Raw genomic sequence first — 16622 nt, forward strand, 5'->3', positions numbered from 1 at the left:
GAGAGAGAGGGGGAAGCAGTCTTCCTACTGAGCAGAGAGCCCAATGTGGGGCTTGATCCCAGGACCCTGAGATCATGACCTGAGCCAAAGGCAGCGGCTTAACCCACTGAGCCACTGAGGCACCCCAAAATATAATCTTAGTTAAAGAATATTTTATTGCTAAAATATGCTAACCATCACCTGATCTTTCAGTGAGTTGGTAGTCACTAATCACAGATCACCGTAACAAATATAATAATAATGAGAAACTTTGAGACATTTGTAAGAATTGCTAAAATGTGACCCAAAGATACAAAGTATATAAATGTTTTTGGGAAACTGGTCCTGATACATTGCACTCAACACAGAGTTGCCACAAACCTCAATTTGTAAAACAACAAAAACAAAAACAACAAAACAAAACAAACAAAAAACCCACAATATCTGCAAAGCACAACAAAGCGAAGTACAGTAAAGCAAGTTGTGCCTACATTTGTTGCAGCAGCTCCTCTACCCCTCTATTCCTCAGTGCCAATTTTCTGTCTTGGCCAATTTAGGATGCCGTTAACAAGTACTACAGACTGGTAGATTATACATAAGTATATGATGATTTCCTTCCAACTCCTCACCATGTATCTCATTTCTTCTGCCATTCTTTATTATAAAAACTCTCACTTAATTATATAAGACAAAAGTCTGAAATCTAGTGATAGAAGTCTTCCAGCTCACATCTTCCTGTATCATTTTACTTAATCTTATACATTCCTCAAAGATACATTCCCCTCTTCCTTTCTATTTAATTCATTGAAAGAATTTCTTTTTCTTCTCCTCTTTCTTTTCCTTACCCTCCTCCTCCTCCTTCTCCTTTTTTCTCCTCCTCCCACCCCCTCCCCCTCCTCCTTCTCCCCCTCTCCCCTTCCTCCTCTTCCTTCTCTTCCTCTTCCTCCTCCTTTGTTTTCTGCCTATGGTCATAGTCTAATTTTCCTGTCTCTAATTTTTTTTTTTTTTTTTTTGAGCGAGTGAGCAAGAGAGAGAGGGCAGGGGAAGGGGCAGAGGGAGAGGATCTCAGGCAGACTCCCTGCTGAGCATAACCCAGTATGGGAATAGATCTCCCTACGTTGAGATCATGACCTATGCGGAAATCAAGAGTTGGATGCTTAACCAACGGAGCCACCCAGGTACCCTGCCTTGTCTTCATTTTTTATTCCTTTAAATTTAAATTATTACCAGAAGGAACATTTTAGAGTGCAAATCTTCTCTTACTATTTCCTGCATAAAGCAGGAAGCATTCTCCAGGTGTCTGTTTCCAATAACAATGCTGTTCAAGGAGGGAGGGCTTCATGTGTTCTGGCATTTGCTCATGTCAATTTATTGTAGTACAAAGAGCAAATAATAGAATATATCTCAATATCTATTTTTCTTATTTTAATTTCTATGACTAATAATGCATAACTGTATTAGAAAAATAAGTTCAACCTTTTATATATTGGAGATCTGTCATCTCTCTCTCTAGATATTAATTTGACACCCATTCCAGTCCCATATTAATTCCATATGTTTTCTTCCTTATACTCTAGTGCATCTCTCCTGTACCTTATTTTCCTGGGTATTCTGCAATAAACTGATATTTTCATTCTGAATTCTTCTTCTGTCAAAGAGAGATAGTCTATGTTGGGTCAATTGCAAAACTGCACATCTGTTCTTTAGAAGATAGTTTTTCTAGGCCTTTTTTTAATAGATACAAAAAAGGAAGAACACAACTATTATTCATAGAGGAAAAAACTTCTATTTTTCTTTGACTTTTTTTCTCTTTGGTTTTAGAAATACCATTCTATTAATGAAGAACTCTTCTTTTTATATAATAACAGCAAGAACAACAAAAACAAATGAAACAAAAAGCAAAAAAAAAAATGTCTTTGTAGAAAAGTATCAGCTCTAATAGGGACAGGGTTAGAGAAAAGGGCATGAAGATTAAGGAGGCAATATAAAATAAATCTAATTTCAAAGTTGCCTGTTCGTAACATCAAATGTAAATAACTGATATTGTTATGGGATTTTTTAAGGTAAATTCTGGGCACTGACCACATTTGTTCAGACTGAACTGGGTCATTTAGATCCTATTTTCAAGTCACAACAGGTTTCTCTTTTAGCACTCTCCAAATATATCTTGATATCAATCTTCTTTCCTTCAAATCTTTCTTCTCATCGCTAGCAAATCATTCTCGGGAGAACTAGACATCCCAATAGATTTGTCAACCCTTGAAATGGAGAATTTAGACTCTGCCTGATGAATCTCTCAGTTGTATTCCCACTGAGCATGCAAATATACCCCAGCCTGTCAAAGCAGCACTCATTGAGTGTCACTGTAAAGCCACCCATTTTTAATACCAAATATTTTGAAATTTAAAAATATAAGGCTCAGGCTATTATGCATGAGCGTTTTTGGAATAATCATTAAATAATGAATTGAGTCATTCAGAAAACTTTAGATAGCTAACAAGAGCTCCCTGTTTTGTAGTATTTCTTTTTATGTCTCTTTTTTGATATGTTACATAGACAATTAAAATAGCCATATTACCATTTGCCAGGTTTACTGGATCTGACGGAGATCCACATCTTTCTTCTAAAATTAGCATAACAAAGGCTCCTGGCAATCCTTATACTGATGCATAGGCTTTTAAATTAAGTATTTTATGTTTGACTTGCATCTACCTTTCTCTTTTAAGGCATCATTTGCAACTAAAAATTATTTGCTGAAATGACCAAGTAATGATTATGTTAGTATTTATAATTTCTCATCCTTTATATAATTTTGTTTTTTATTTTTATTTATTTACTTACTTTCTTGAAAGAGAGAGAGAGCATGAACAAAGGGAGAGTACAGGGAGAATCAGACTCCCTAGTGAGCAGAGAGCCCAATGCAAGGCTTGATCTGAGGACCCTGAGTTCATGACCTGAGGCATAGGCAAATGCCTAACCAACTGAGCCATCCAGGCACCCCTGCCCCCCCCACTTTTTTTTTTTTGACAGACAGAGATCACAAGTAGGCAGAGAGGCAGGCAGAGAGAGAGGAGGAAGCAGGTTCCCTGCTGAGCAGAGAGCCGGATGTGGGGCTCCATCCCAGGACCCTGGGATCATGACCTGAGCCAAAGGCAGAGGCTTTAACCACTGAGCCACCCAGGCACCCCCTGCCCCCCATTCTTAAAATAATTTTAAAGCACTTTTCATTAAGAGCCTCTGAGGACTCAATGTGCCTACTAGTAAATTGGTCAAAGATATCAATATCCTCATTGGTAACATTCATTATTTCATTGACTATTGATGCTTTAGTTGTAGCATTTGAGCTTCAAGATTATTGTATCCATAATTAGAATTAAGTCTTTTAAATGATCCAGGCAAGCTATCAAATCAAAATAATAATGAGAATTTTATAAAGCATTGTTCCAATTGATTGCATTCTAAGTGTTTTTGCATTGCTGTTCTTTTTTTTTTTAAATAAATATTTAGATTTAAAAAGATCTCTTTAAATTATTGCTTCTGAATCAGTAAGATTCATATATAGTTGTTCCACATAATGTTATATGTTTATTTTTATGTTTAGGTAAAGAAAATTAAAAGAATCATGACCTTTTCCTCAGGCAGTAGTAAACAATGACAGAGCTCACATCCAGTGAAAGTTACCACGTCCCCTTCTCCAGCATATGGACAAGCAGATGGATAGTTTTTTGATCCCAGTAGAAACATGAACAATATCCAGAAATATTTTTAACATTCATAACAAAACAGGGATTATATTTCAAATCCAACTGGTATATTTACAAAATAACAGAGAATAAGAGAAAGTAACTGAGGGAATAAGGGGTACTTATAACTCTTTAAAATATCATTTATTTTGGAATAATTCTCTAGACAATTAAAATTTCAATTATAAAGATAACATCTTTATGTTAGGCAATTAATAGACCAAGAAAACAAATATATGAATTCTCTTCTTTGAGGTCATTTCATTTCTTTTCTTTCTTTCTTTCTTTTTGTCAGTAACAGAGTTCTCATACATGAGGTTCCATTATCTCTGAATGGCTAGGGAGAAAATGTGAACACAGCTGAAATGCGACAGAGAAGAGAAATTTGATGGAGTATACCCCTATTGCTTTCTATGTCCTTCTGTTAGACTCACACAAGAATGGAAAATTATGTTAAAAAGTGAATGGTGTGAACATTTTTAGTCTATTTCTCTAATGGCACAAGATATTTCTTATTTTCCCAGTCTTGAAGTTCATTATCTCAATTACCTTATCTCTCCACTGAAAACTGAGTCACTTTGACTGAACTATTTTGGAGTTATAATAGGTTTTAAGAACTGGGGAAATTTCCACAGAGAACATTGTGAGCTGATTTTGTATACCTATGCCATCCTCCCTGACGATGCAAAAAACATATGACTTCATGCGTGTTTAGTAGTAGATGGAATTTTGCCTTTATAGATTATAGAAACTCAGTGGAAACAATAGCAACAACAACAATAAAACAGAAAGGTACTGGTTGTGCTCTTCTTCCAAGTAGAAAATGGAATCAATCCAGTGTTCTCTGCTAAAGAAGGAACATCCAATTCTGGGAATGAACAGTGGATCACTACAACCCATAATGGCTTGTTACCATTTCTGTGGCATCTTATACCATCGAGTAAGAGAACTGTGAGTGTATCACATCTAGCGTCATTACACACTGTTCATGCAGGACATAATACCCATAATTAAACTAGATAATCCATTCACATCTTTTTTTAAACTTTAAAATCTTTAATATGTACAAATGAATGCTTTTGAAAGTGTAATAATTCACTGGCCAACTGGATCCCTATTGCTTCCCCTGATTTCATTTCCCACCCTCTTCCGCTGAGTAATCAGTCAGCTGAATTTTGTGCCAATAATTCCTTTAGTTTTATTTACAGATTTGCAAAATTGTATCTGCAATCCACATTTTTAAAATTTATTTAAGCAAATTGATATAGTATATTTTCTTTATTGATTTTCCCCCAAATCATTACAGTTGATATATATAACGGTAATTCATTCATCTTTACTGCTCTATAATATTAATTCTGTCACTATGCCACGTTAAAATAAAATCAACAACAGCAAATACATTCCATGGCATGGACAAATGGGTAATTTATACCTGAATCCTTCTTGTTCTCATTCTATCTGGACAAAATCACTGATTTTGCTTATGGTATACTAACAGTAATATGGTTTTGATAAATCGCTTATATAATATAATTTGTATAATGTAATTTATCAATATCCTCTTCCTGCTCAATTTTTTTCCAAGGTTTTTGTAAATATGTTGAGCATTAATTTAAAGCTATTTTTTCTTAATTTATTTTAAAATAATTTTTAATTCAATTTAAAATATTGTAGATTGGGGCGCCTGGGTGGCTCAGTTGGTTGGACGACTGCCTTCGGCTCAGGTCATGATCCTGGAGTCCCGGGATCGAGTCCCATATCAGGCTCCCAGCTCCATGGGAAGTCTGCTTCTCCCTCTGACCTTCTCCTCACTCATGTTCTCTCTCACTGTCTCTCTTTCAAATAAATAAATAAAATCTTTAAAAAAAAAAATATTGTAGATTGGCCTACTTCTGCCATTGAAGCAGGGTTTTTACAGCCAAATTTGAAGGGACATGTTAAATCACAGTCTTGTTCCTACTGTTACCAACTTTCAGCAAAGAGGCAAATGCAATTTCTTCCTTACTGCTAAATAATTACTATGTTTCTAATGACTCATGCCTTTCAGAATTGAACTTATTTAATTTTATGTTCATGTAGACTAACATCACATTTATAATATGCTATTTTAGTTTTCAATATTTTTTCATCAACCGATCAACATGTCTACTGACTTTCAATTATCATGAGGCAATACTCCTTAAAGTCTTTTTTTTTTTTTTTTTTTTTGCCTAAGATTTATTTATTTATTTTAGTGAGAGAGAAAGAGAGAGAGAGGGAGAGGGAGTGTGTGTGTGTACAGGGGGAGGGATAAAGGGAGAGAATCTTTAAGCAGACTCCCTGCTAAGCATAGAACTCCATGCAAGGCTTGATTCTACCACACATGAGATCATGATCTCAGCTGAAACCAAGAGTCAAATGCCTCACTGACTAGCCACCCAGGCTCCCTTCCTTAAAGTCTTAAGATTGACATCCCAAAGATATTTTGTTTATGTGACTAATATGAGTCAATATCTAATATTTTAGAAAGAAAAACTGAAATTTTAAAAATTACAATAAATAATCTTTGACAAAACAGGGAAATAAATACAGTGGAAAAAAGACAGTCTCTTCAATAAATGGTGCTGGGAAAACTGGGCAGCTATTTGTAGAAGAATGAAACTCAACCATTCTCTTATACCGTACACAAAGATAAACTCAAAATGGATAAAAGACCTCAACGTGAGACAGGAATCCATCAGAACCCTAGAGGAGAACATAGGCAGTAATCTTTTCGATATCAGCCACAACAACTTCTTTCAAGATATGTCTCCAAAGGCAAAGGAAACAAAAGCCAAAATAAACTTTTGGGACTTCATCAAAATCAAAAACTTCTGCACAGCAAAGGAAACAGTCAAGAAAAGAAAGAGGCAACCCTCGGAATGGGAGAAGATATTTGCAAATGACAGTACAGACAAAAGGTTGATATCCAGGATCTATAAAGAGCTTCTCAAACTCAACACACACAAAACAGACAATCATATCAAAAAATGGGCAGAAGATATGAACAGAGACTTCTCCAATGAAGACATACAAATGGCTGTCAGACACATGAAAAAATGTTCATCATCACTAGCCCTCAGGAAGATTCAATTTAAAGCCACATTGAGGGGGTGCCTGGGTGGCTCAGTGGGTTAAAGCCTCTGCCTTCGACTCAGGTCATGATCCCGGGATCCTGGGATAGAGCCCCATGTCGGGCTCTCTGCTCCGCAGGGAGCCTGCTTCCTCCCCTATCTCTCTCTGCCTGCCTCTCTGCCTACTTGTGATTTCTCTCTCTCTGTCAAATAAATGAAATCTTTAAAAAAAATTATTATAAAAAATTGAAAAATAAATTAAAAATAAATAAATAAAACCACATTGAGATACCACCTTACACCAATTAGAATGGCCAAAATTAGCAAGACAGGAAACAACATGTGTTGGAGGGGATGTGGAGAAAGCGGAACCCTCCTACACTGTCAGTGGGAATGCAAGTTGGTGCAGCCTCTTTGGAGAACAGTGTGGAGATTCCTCAAGAACTTCCCTATGACCCTGCCATTGCACTACTGGGTATTTACCCCAAAGATACAAATGTAGTGAAAAGAAGGGCCATCTGTACCCCATTGTTTATAGCAGCAATGGCCACGGTCGCCAAACTGTGGAAAGAACCAAGATGCCCTTCAAAGGACGAATGGATAAGGAAGATATGGTCCATATACACTATGGAGTATTATGCCTCCATCAGAAAGGATGAATACCCAACTTTTGTAGCAACATGGACGGAACTGGAAGAGATTATGCTGAGTGAAATCAGTCAAGCAGAGAGAGTCAATTATCATACGGTTTCACTTATTTGTGGAGCATAACGAATAGCATGGAGGACATGGGGAGTTAGAGAGGAGAAGGGAGTTGGGTGAAATTGGAAGCAAAGGTGAACCATGAGAGACTATGGACTCTGAAAAACAATCTGAGGGTTTTGAAGGGGCGGGGGGTGGGAGGTTGGGGGAACCAGGTGGTGGGTATTATAGAGGGCACAGATTGCATGGAGCACTCGGTGTGGTGCAAAAATAATGAATACTGTTATGCTGAAAATAAATAAAAAATAAAAAAAATTACAATAAATCTGGCATTGTTTGATTTTCTTTAATAAGCTATGTCTGGCTTAATAGGAGGAAGATTGAATATTATATCTGCTTCCTCACTCAGTCTATTATGATAGGTTGTTCAGTTGAAGTATATGAAAAAAAAAGAAAAAACTGGCTTCACTCAGGTATGTGGTTGAGAACGGCATCATTTTATTTTTTTTTTCAGTTAATTGTGACTTTTTGATACTACATCAAAACACAACAATTGAAAACCCCTTTACCTGTGGATGATTTTGTGACATTATACATTGGTCATTTGAGAAATTGATTTGCTGAGATAGAGTTTCCAAATCTTCCTCTTCCCTGCCTCCTCCGTCCCGTCTTTCCTCCTCTTTCTCCCTTCCTTCGTTCCTTCCTTCCTTCCACTGTTTTTCCTGAAACGGTATAGGGCTAAAGAATATAATAAATTTTAGTACAGTTGGAAGGTACGTTTCTGATTTATGCTTAGGAGTCAGCATTTTTACTACAATTGTTGTATTTCCCCTCCCTGCCGCCGCATCTGTCAACACAGTAAAAACAGTAAATATAACATTTAATTACTATGGAAATTGTTTAAACCTCATATATCTCCTGATGGGGCCTCAGGGGTCTAGGAACCACACTTGAAGAAGTACATCCTTAATGCAATTTTCTCTGTCACATTTTCAGTATCCTAGATTTTATGCAAATAAATCACGGAAAAACAACATGAAATCTAACATAACTTAGATAGACATTTTTAATGAATAATGTTATACATAACATAATTATGGCTCTTAGTTATGTCTCAGCATTGTGAAAACACATTGAAGGGGACTGGCCTGGTTACTGCTCTGTGAGCCCTCTTTGCCAGGGCTACTAAATCATTGTCATTTAAGAACATAATTAGCACATCTCATTAGCTAATGAAGATAATGACCATTAAAATTCTTTCCCAATTTATGGTTTCCCCTTTATCACAATTTAACAACAATGTCGTTTCAGGGTAATAACAAAATTGGCTTACAAATGACCCTTATACTAATGAACGAGCAGCACCTTGTATCAAGTAGCAAAAGATTATTTATACATTGCACTCTTAATTATATTATGTAGTGGAGTCCTCTTGCTGATGACTTTCCAATGTGATTCAGCCAAAATGTTAGGTTTTATCATTGTTATGTTGGAAGTACAAACCAAACCATACAGAATATGACTATTTTCCTTTAGCAATCTTTATGTATGGAGGAGAGTTAATTTCTCTAGTTAATTCCAAGTGTTGAAATAAGGAATAAGTTATAATGATCAACATATATGGAATATAAAAGCATTTCTAAGGAAAATGACCTTGTTTTTAAATATAGAATGCTCTATTTTTTCAACTTACTGTGTTTTTCTAAACATTTGTGTTTTTTTCTGTTTTTAATGTGAAAAGCACATTTGAAAATATCTGAAATTAAAAACAACATTTCAGTTTTAATTATTAACATTCTGAAGAGGTTAATATAAAAGGAAAAATCTTTTGGAGTTGCTAAAATAAATGCATTTACATTGAACTCTCCAAGTCAAAAAGCTGAATTAGAAATTTACTGATTCCTATATCACTTTGAATTAGTTCTTTTTTTTTAAATTTTTATTTATTTATTTGACTGAGAGAGAGATCACAAGTAGGCAGAGAGGCAGGCAGATAGAGAGGAGGAAGCAGGCTCCCTGTTAAGCAGAGAGCCCTATGCCGGGCTCGATCCCAGGACCCTGAGATCATGACCTGAGCTGAAGGCAGAGGCTTTAACCTACTGAGCCACCCAGGTGCCCCCTTTGAAGTAGTTTTATTAGTTTTTCTATTGCAATGAACAAATTACCATAGACTTAGTGTGTTAAAACATCTATATGTTATCTCACAGTTTCTCTAGGTCAGGCATCCAGGACTGGTTTAGCTGGCTTTCACAAGGAGGAACAAGGAATTGGTTGGGGTTATGTACCATAAAGATAATGGATGCATGTCAAACATTAATCCAAACCCATCGAATATATAATACCAAGTGTGAACCATATGCAAATTATGGACTTTGGTGATTATGAGGTGCTAATGTAGGTTCATAAATTTCAGTAAATGTACCACTGTGGTGGGGGTGTTGATAATGGGGGAAAGCTATGCATTGTGTGTGGACGGGGGTATCTGGGAAATCTCTGTACCTTCCCTTCACTTTTGTTGTGAACCTAAACTGTTCTAAAATAATTTTAATAATATTTTTAACAAAATTGCATCAAAGGAATATAGTATTGTACTCTGCTGACATTTTTCTCTTTCTGTTATTTTTTGGACAACCTTCAGAGACTAGTTTTTGTGAGTATATACTATGCCTGTAATTTAGAGAATAAAGTGAAGTCAAATGGAATGCTACATAATATGAATAGCTTTGATACCATGGCATATATATATATATATATACATATATATATATATATTTTTTCTATATATATATATAGAAAATACATTTTTATGTGACTACATACATGTATTTTAAATATTTTTAAGGAGCACCTGGGTGGCTCAGTGGGTTCAAGCCTCTGCCTTCGGCTCAGGTCGTGATCCCAGAGTCCTGGGATCGAGCCTCGCATCAGGCTCTCTGCTCTGCAGGGAGCCTGCTTCCACCTCTCTCTCTCTGCCTGCCTCTCTGCTTACTTGTGATCTCTGTCTGTCAAATAAATAAATAAAAATCTTAAAAAAAAAAAAAAGTATACCTTGAAGTATATTTGGAGAGCTAGCAAGTACAAAGAATACTTACTGAAATTATCTCTAAAATGATCATTGCATTTCAAAATATTATTAGCACACAGAAATAAGTAGAGACAAGACAGTGTGATTTAATTAAAAAGTGAAATACATATTTTAATAAAGAGAAAATTTTATAAATCCTTTCCAGAAAGTATTTAAATAGATTGCTTCCTTTTATTTGAATAAATGTATATGACTCAGAAGATGGGGTTGTTATTCACTGGTGAAATCCCTTGGTTGATATAGTAGTTCAGAAGACGTTAAGAACAATTATAAATTAATTTTCTTTTGCCAGGTTTTATTTTATTATTTTTGTTTGTTTCGAGTTTTTATTTAAATTCTGATGAGTTAACATGTAGCATAATATTGGTTTCAGAAGGAGAATTTAATGATTCATCACTTACATACACCATCCAGTGCTCATCACAGGTGCCCTTCTTAATACTCTTCAGCCATTTAGACTATCACCCTCCCACATCCACTCCAGCAGCCATGTTTGTTCTCTGTAGTTAAGAGCCTCTTACGGTTTACCTCCCTCTTCTTTCTTTTTAATTTATTATCTTCCCCTCTATTGATCTGTTTTGTTTCCGAAATTCCAAAAATGAGTGAAATCATGTAATATTTGTCTTTGACTGACTTATTTCTCGTAGCATAACTCATTCTAGTTCCATCCACATTGTTGCATATAGAAAGCTCTTCATCTTTTTTATGGCTGAGTAATTTTCCATTATACATATAATTTTATTTATATAATTTATATATAAATTATGTATATTAGCACTTATTGTATATATCATATATATGTGAAATTATACACACACACACGCACGCACACATAAGATACCTATCTTTATATATCTCACATCTTCTTTAGCCATTCCTCAGTGGATGGACATCTTTTGCCAGATTCTAAACAGTACAATTAGGGGACTGTGTGACAGTGCTAGTGCTGTGCTCTAGCTCACACCCCTGGAAGAGAATACTGCTTTTTCTGTGCTAGCAATGGAGCTGAGATGAAAGGACCGGCCACATGCAGTGGGCCTCATTTCCGACAGGCCTGTGTTAATCTTAGGAAAACATGTCCGTTCTACGTAAATAGGTCCCTGTGTGCTCATATATGAGTTTCTCTCTGATACAATATTCAAATAGCCCAGTTCTTAAAAACTGTTCCTTGGAAATCCTCCTTCTCCTCTACTCAAATCACGCTCATGTGTAGTTGAATGGAGCCGTCCATGATGCACTGTTAATGAGTGATTCTAGTTCTTCGTAATAGGGCACCTGGACACTGTAACGTAAATGGTTCTTAAAATCGAACCTAGAGGGCGCCTGGGTGGCTCAGTGGGTTAAGCAGCTGCCTTCGGCTCAGGTCATGATCTCAGAGTCTTGGGATCAAGCCCTGCATCAGGCTCTCTGCTCAGTGGGGAGTCTGCTTCCTCCTCCTCTCTCTCTCTCTCTGCCTGCCTCTCTGCCTACTTGTGATCTCTCTCTGTCAAATAAATAAAAATAAAAAAATCTTAAAAAAAAAAATCGAACCTAGAAATCAGTCACATTGGGTTCTCCTTACTCTTATTATAGGGAAAAGCCATATTGAAAAGTTCAGAATTCCAAAATAAAACCATGACAGAATGCATGTGTAGGTGTCTTAGGGAGAATGAAGTTTCTGAGTACCATGTGTTCCATTTTCTAAAATATTTTGTTTATTTATTTGAGAGAGAGAGAGAAAATGAGAGATCAGGAACAGCGAGGAGGAGCAGAGGGAGAGAGAGACGCACACTCCCCACTGAGCAGGGAGCCTGACATGGGGTTCTAAAGGAACTTGAGACCTTTTGGTTTGGTAGAATAGAAGATCTTTATAACCATATTTCATAATCCCTCCCTGCTTATTTTTTAGCACTTTTGATGATAGGACATAGAATATATATATTTTTTCATTTCAGTATATATTTTATTCTCCGAAATATAAACACCGTGAGGTCAGGTGTTTTTGTCTCTTTTGTTTGCTGCTATAATTCTAATATGAATAATAATGTTTGGTACCTAACAGGTACTCAGAAGTAATTGTTGAATAAATAATCTATTTCTGTTAACTTATTCCTAAAGTATTTATGGGCTTCTGTTTAACCTTTATAAGTGTCATTTTCATCAGTTTTAGAAAATATGAATCATAGCAAAGCACACTGATGCCTAAGTGCATTGTTAAGTTGATTTTAACTAACTATAATAATAATTCTTAAGCCATTTGCTTTTAGGTTCTGAAAGGCCTCATTATACTCTGAGATCACATATTCACCTTTTATTTTTCTTATATCAATAGTCTTTTCAAACGTAATACTTCAGTACAACTGAAATGTTGTTCACCTTATAAAATATGAAAATAGTATCAATTCCATCTAATTGTCGCAATTTTATAACAACATACTTCTTTTGACTTTACAAAGCTCCCTTGTTAGAAATATTTTAGTTCATATTTGACTATTTTTTGCATTTCTATTCTGATCTGTCATATCGTATTAGTTTTAAAGGACACCAATTACTGAATTTATAATACATATTAATAGATACTATTAATAGAAATAGTATTTTATCGTTATTTTAAATCACTACTGGTACTTTAAATTTATAATGAATCATGGAACACTACATCAAAAACTAATGGGGTATGGTAAAGTGACTAAAATTACATAATAAAAAATAAATACTACGTATTAAACAAAACGCTAGGTTCTTCAAATGGACTATAACACTTGATACTCAGGTCCCCGCAAAGGGTGTGTTACATTTTTCTTAATCAGCTGAAATAATAATGGTTCAGGGAACATAACTGAATTGTCCAAAATTGCACATCTAACAACTGGGACAGTTGAGATTCTAGCTGGTGCCACTGTCTCAAAGGTTGTGCCTTTAAAAAAAAAAAAAAATAGCAGTTCAAGCCCTCAATATTTTACCTTTTAAAAAGTGCATTGACTCTCTTTCCCTATTCTGTTTTCATGAGTTGGATTCTTTTTTTTTTTTTAAGAATTTATTTATTTATTTGACAGACAGAGATCACAAGTAGGCAGAGAGGCAGGCAGAGAGAGAGAGAGGAAAGTAAGGTTCCCTGCTGAGCAGAGAGCCCAATGCGGGGCTCGATCCCAGGACCCTGGGATCATGACCTGAGCCGAAGGCAGAGGCTTCAACCCACTGAGCCACCCAGGTGCCCCCATGAGTTGGATTCTTGAGTGGTATGGAAAAATGTATAATAACAATGTTTTGTATTATTTATAACTGTACATGGATTAAGAGGATATGAATATTGAGAAGTTTTTCCATATTTGTTTTCCTTCAGGACCCAATCACAGCAGAATAGAAGAAAATATATCACCACTCATGAAGTGAATTATAAGGTAAAATTTTTGTATAATTTTTGTTATATTAAGATGTTATAGAAATATCAAAATTGTTGTCAGACAGTTTCTCTGAAAGATCTTCAGAGCTATCCTGAGATAGTGAGAGGTTTGGCTTAGCAATTCTCTCTGTTTTACAATCAGTCTTTAAAACACATTATCTCTCTACCCCTTATTTTCTCCTAGGAATTCTGGAACTCTCTCTCATAGGCACGTTTTTCAAATGTCACAGAATCAGTGAAGGTGAATTGGCATTAGGCTAACTTTTATTAAGTGTTTCTAAAGCTTCTTTTAAAAAAGTGGAAGTTCAAGAAAGAGCTCTCAATGAATATATTACTACATTTCCGTATTTAAGAAACTACTTTTAAAATGGAATCTCGTATATGTGTGTGCTTGAAATACATACACATACAGAAATCAGATTAGTTATGTTTAACTAATTATTTGAACCTGTCACTAGATGTAGACCTCTTTCCTAATGAACAATGAATTTGCATTTCTGTAACATCTCTAAATGTTAGTTTCTTGAGATATAAATGTTCCTGGCTATTAATCATCATTTATCTGTGTAAGATTGCTTTATAGGTAGGGTTTACTAAAACAATGATACTTATATTTGAATAATAAGTATAATAGGTATAGATATTGAAAGAGTTAATAAATAGTAGATAAAAAGTCACCTACCATTTGGGTGACTGGCTAACAACATCTGATCTGAAACTGTGTGACATTATGACAAACTTCTCTTTAAATACTTGAATTTCTTATGAAAAAATGAAATAGAGGGATACAAGCCATGAGATCAAAAGTATTATATCAATTAATTTGTATAGAATATACTTCATTATGCATATTCTATACAATTACCTGACTTGTTAGGTAAGTGTGCATATATCTTATTAAATCCTGCTCTTTTATAACAATAGAAATGCTAAAATATCAAAATATTCAATATTTTCAAAGTCGCATTCTATTGATTTATATAATGTGCTTTTTACTTTGAAAATAAAACTCTAAATACAGATCTGATCTTGTGATAATACATTAAATATTAAAAAAACAAGATATAAACCAAATTGTGTTCCATTCAACTCAAACCAAGGTATAAAGCAACACAGTTTTCAAGTATTAGATCCCTCCTACCTCATTCCCTACCTCGTGCATATGGCCCGAGTCCTCTCTCAGGAGATCACTAAAACATTGATCATGTTAGAAATTTTACAAAGGGTAATTTTTTTAATCACATAGATTTGGAATTTATTTGTGTTGCACACAACTTGTTTTCGAAAATGTCTTTTTGGAACCAAGAACATATGGGAATAAAAATTTATATAATGTGCTTTTTACTTTGAAAATAAAACTTTAAATACAGATCTGATCTTGTGATAATATATATAGTATAATATATATAGTGATAATAATATATAGGAGGAATGTATGAAAGCTTAGTTATTTTAATAATAAATAAATTATTATAAATAAACAAGACTGACTATCATCATAACTACACTTCGTCATCACAGGAAAAACACAGTGGACTTGTGTGAGTGTGAGTGTGTAACTAAAAGTTTACATCATCCATTCCCTAGGATGTAATTAAATATAAATACCTTTGAAAATTGAAATATTATAGCAAAATTTATTATTAAATTATCTATTATGTTTATATTTTATAATATGTTAAATTGTAGATACTTGTGAACATAATATATTTACACTGAATCATTTGCATTGAATGTGAGAGCTAAGATCCATAGCACACCTTCAGAAAAGCTTATAAATTACAGTGAGTAGGACCTCTTAAATTTTATCATCTTATAAGGTAACCGTTAATTAGACATTTAATATTAGTCCAAATTTTCATAGCTTTAGGTCAAATTCAGGCACAGATCTGAACAATATAAAGAAGGGGAATGTGATTGTATTCACCAAGTGATTTTCACCTAATTATATTTGTCACATTCAAACATTTTGCTACTTATATTAAAAAAAAATGAAGGAGAAAAAAGAGCCATAAGAAGAGATTTCACACTGATTTTCTGTGTCAGTTAAACTCTGATCATGCCTTTATATTGATTGTATGTTAAATCTCAGTTAAACTTTGATTCTTATAAGTTATTCTGGAAACTCTACTGTAAAATATAAGACTTAAGGATTTAAATGTCAAGACAATATTTGTATTTAATGAATCAAGATAGACTTGAGATGAATATACCTGAAAAAGGAAGTTTATGCTACAGCATAGGATATGTTTGTAATTTTCTGCTTGAGGTACACCTTTTTTTTTTTTTTTTAAATCTAGTTTCTAACCAGCAGTGTCCTTCATAAAGAGCTTACATTTTAGGAGATTGTTCATATTTTACTTCTTTCCTCTAACTTATAATGAGTGGTACATCTTTCCTCAAATTTTTCTGAGAAACAATTTTCAGGAAGGCTGTCCCACTTTAAATTAATGATTGATTGTCTGTACAGTAGAATTAAAAATATACTTATTGAATGTTTGGTGGAGAAGAACCACAGACTACGTACTAAGTTATAAAATAGTTAATGGGGTGCCTGGGTGGCTCAGGCTGTTTTGCATCTGTCTTTGGATCAGGTCCCTGGGATCGAGCTCTGTGTTGGGCTCTCTGCTCAGTGG

At 34.7% G+C, this 16622-nt stretch overlaps 1 protein-coding gene across 3 annotated transcripts in view; it reads left to right on the forward strand.

Moving 5' to 3' along the window:
• CDH18 (cadherin 18) overlaps window positions 1-16622 on the forward strand; it is a 974546-nt gene that overhangs the window by 263054 nt on the left and 694870 nt on the right. For all 3 annotated transcript variants that reach the window (XM_082724411.1, XM_082724412.1, XM_082724407.1), the window contains one exon: window positions 13927-13984. The gene's annotated coding sequence lies outside the window, so the exon portion shown is untranslated. The remainder of the gene's footprint in view (window positions 1-13926; window positions 13985-16622) is intronic.

The sequence above is a fragment of the Mustela nivalis genome, assembly GCF_964662115.1.
Source record: "Mustela nivalis genome assembly, chromosome: 3".
Taxonomy (NCBI): Eukaryota; Metazoa; Chordata; class Mammalia; order Carnivora; family Mustelidae; genus Mustela; species Mustela nivalis.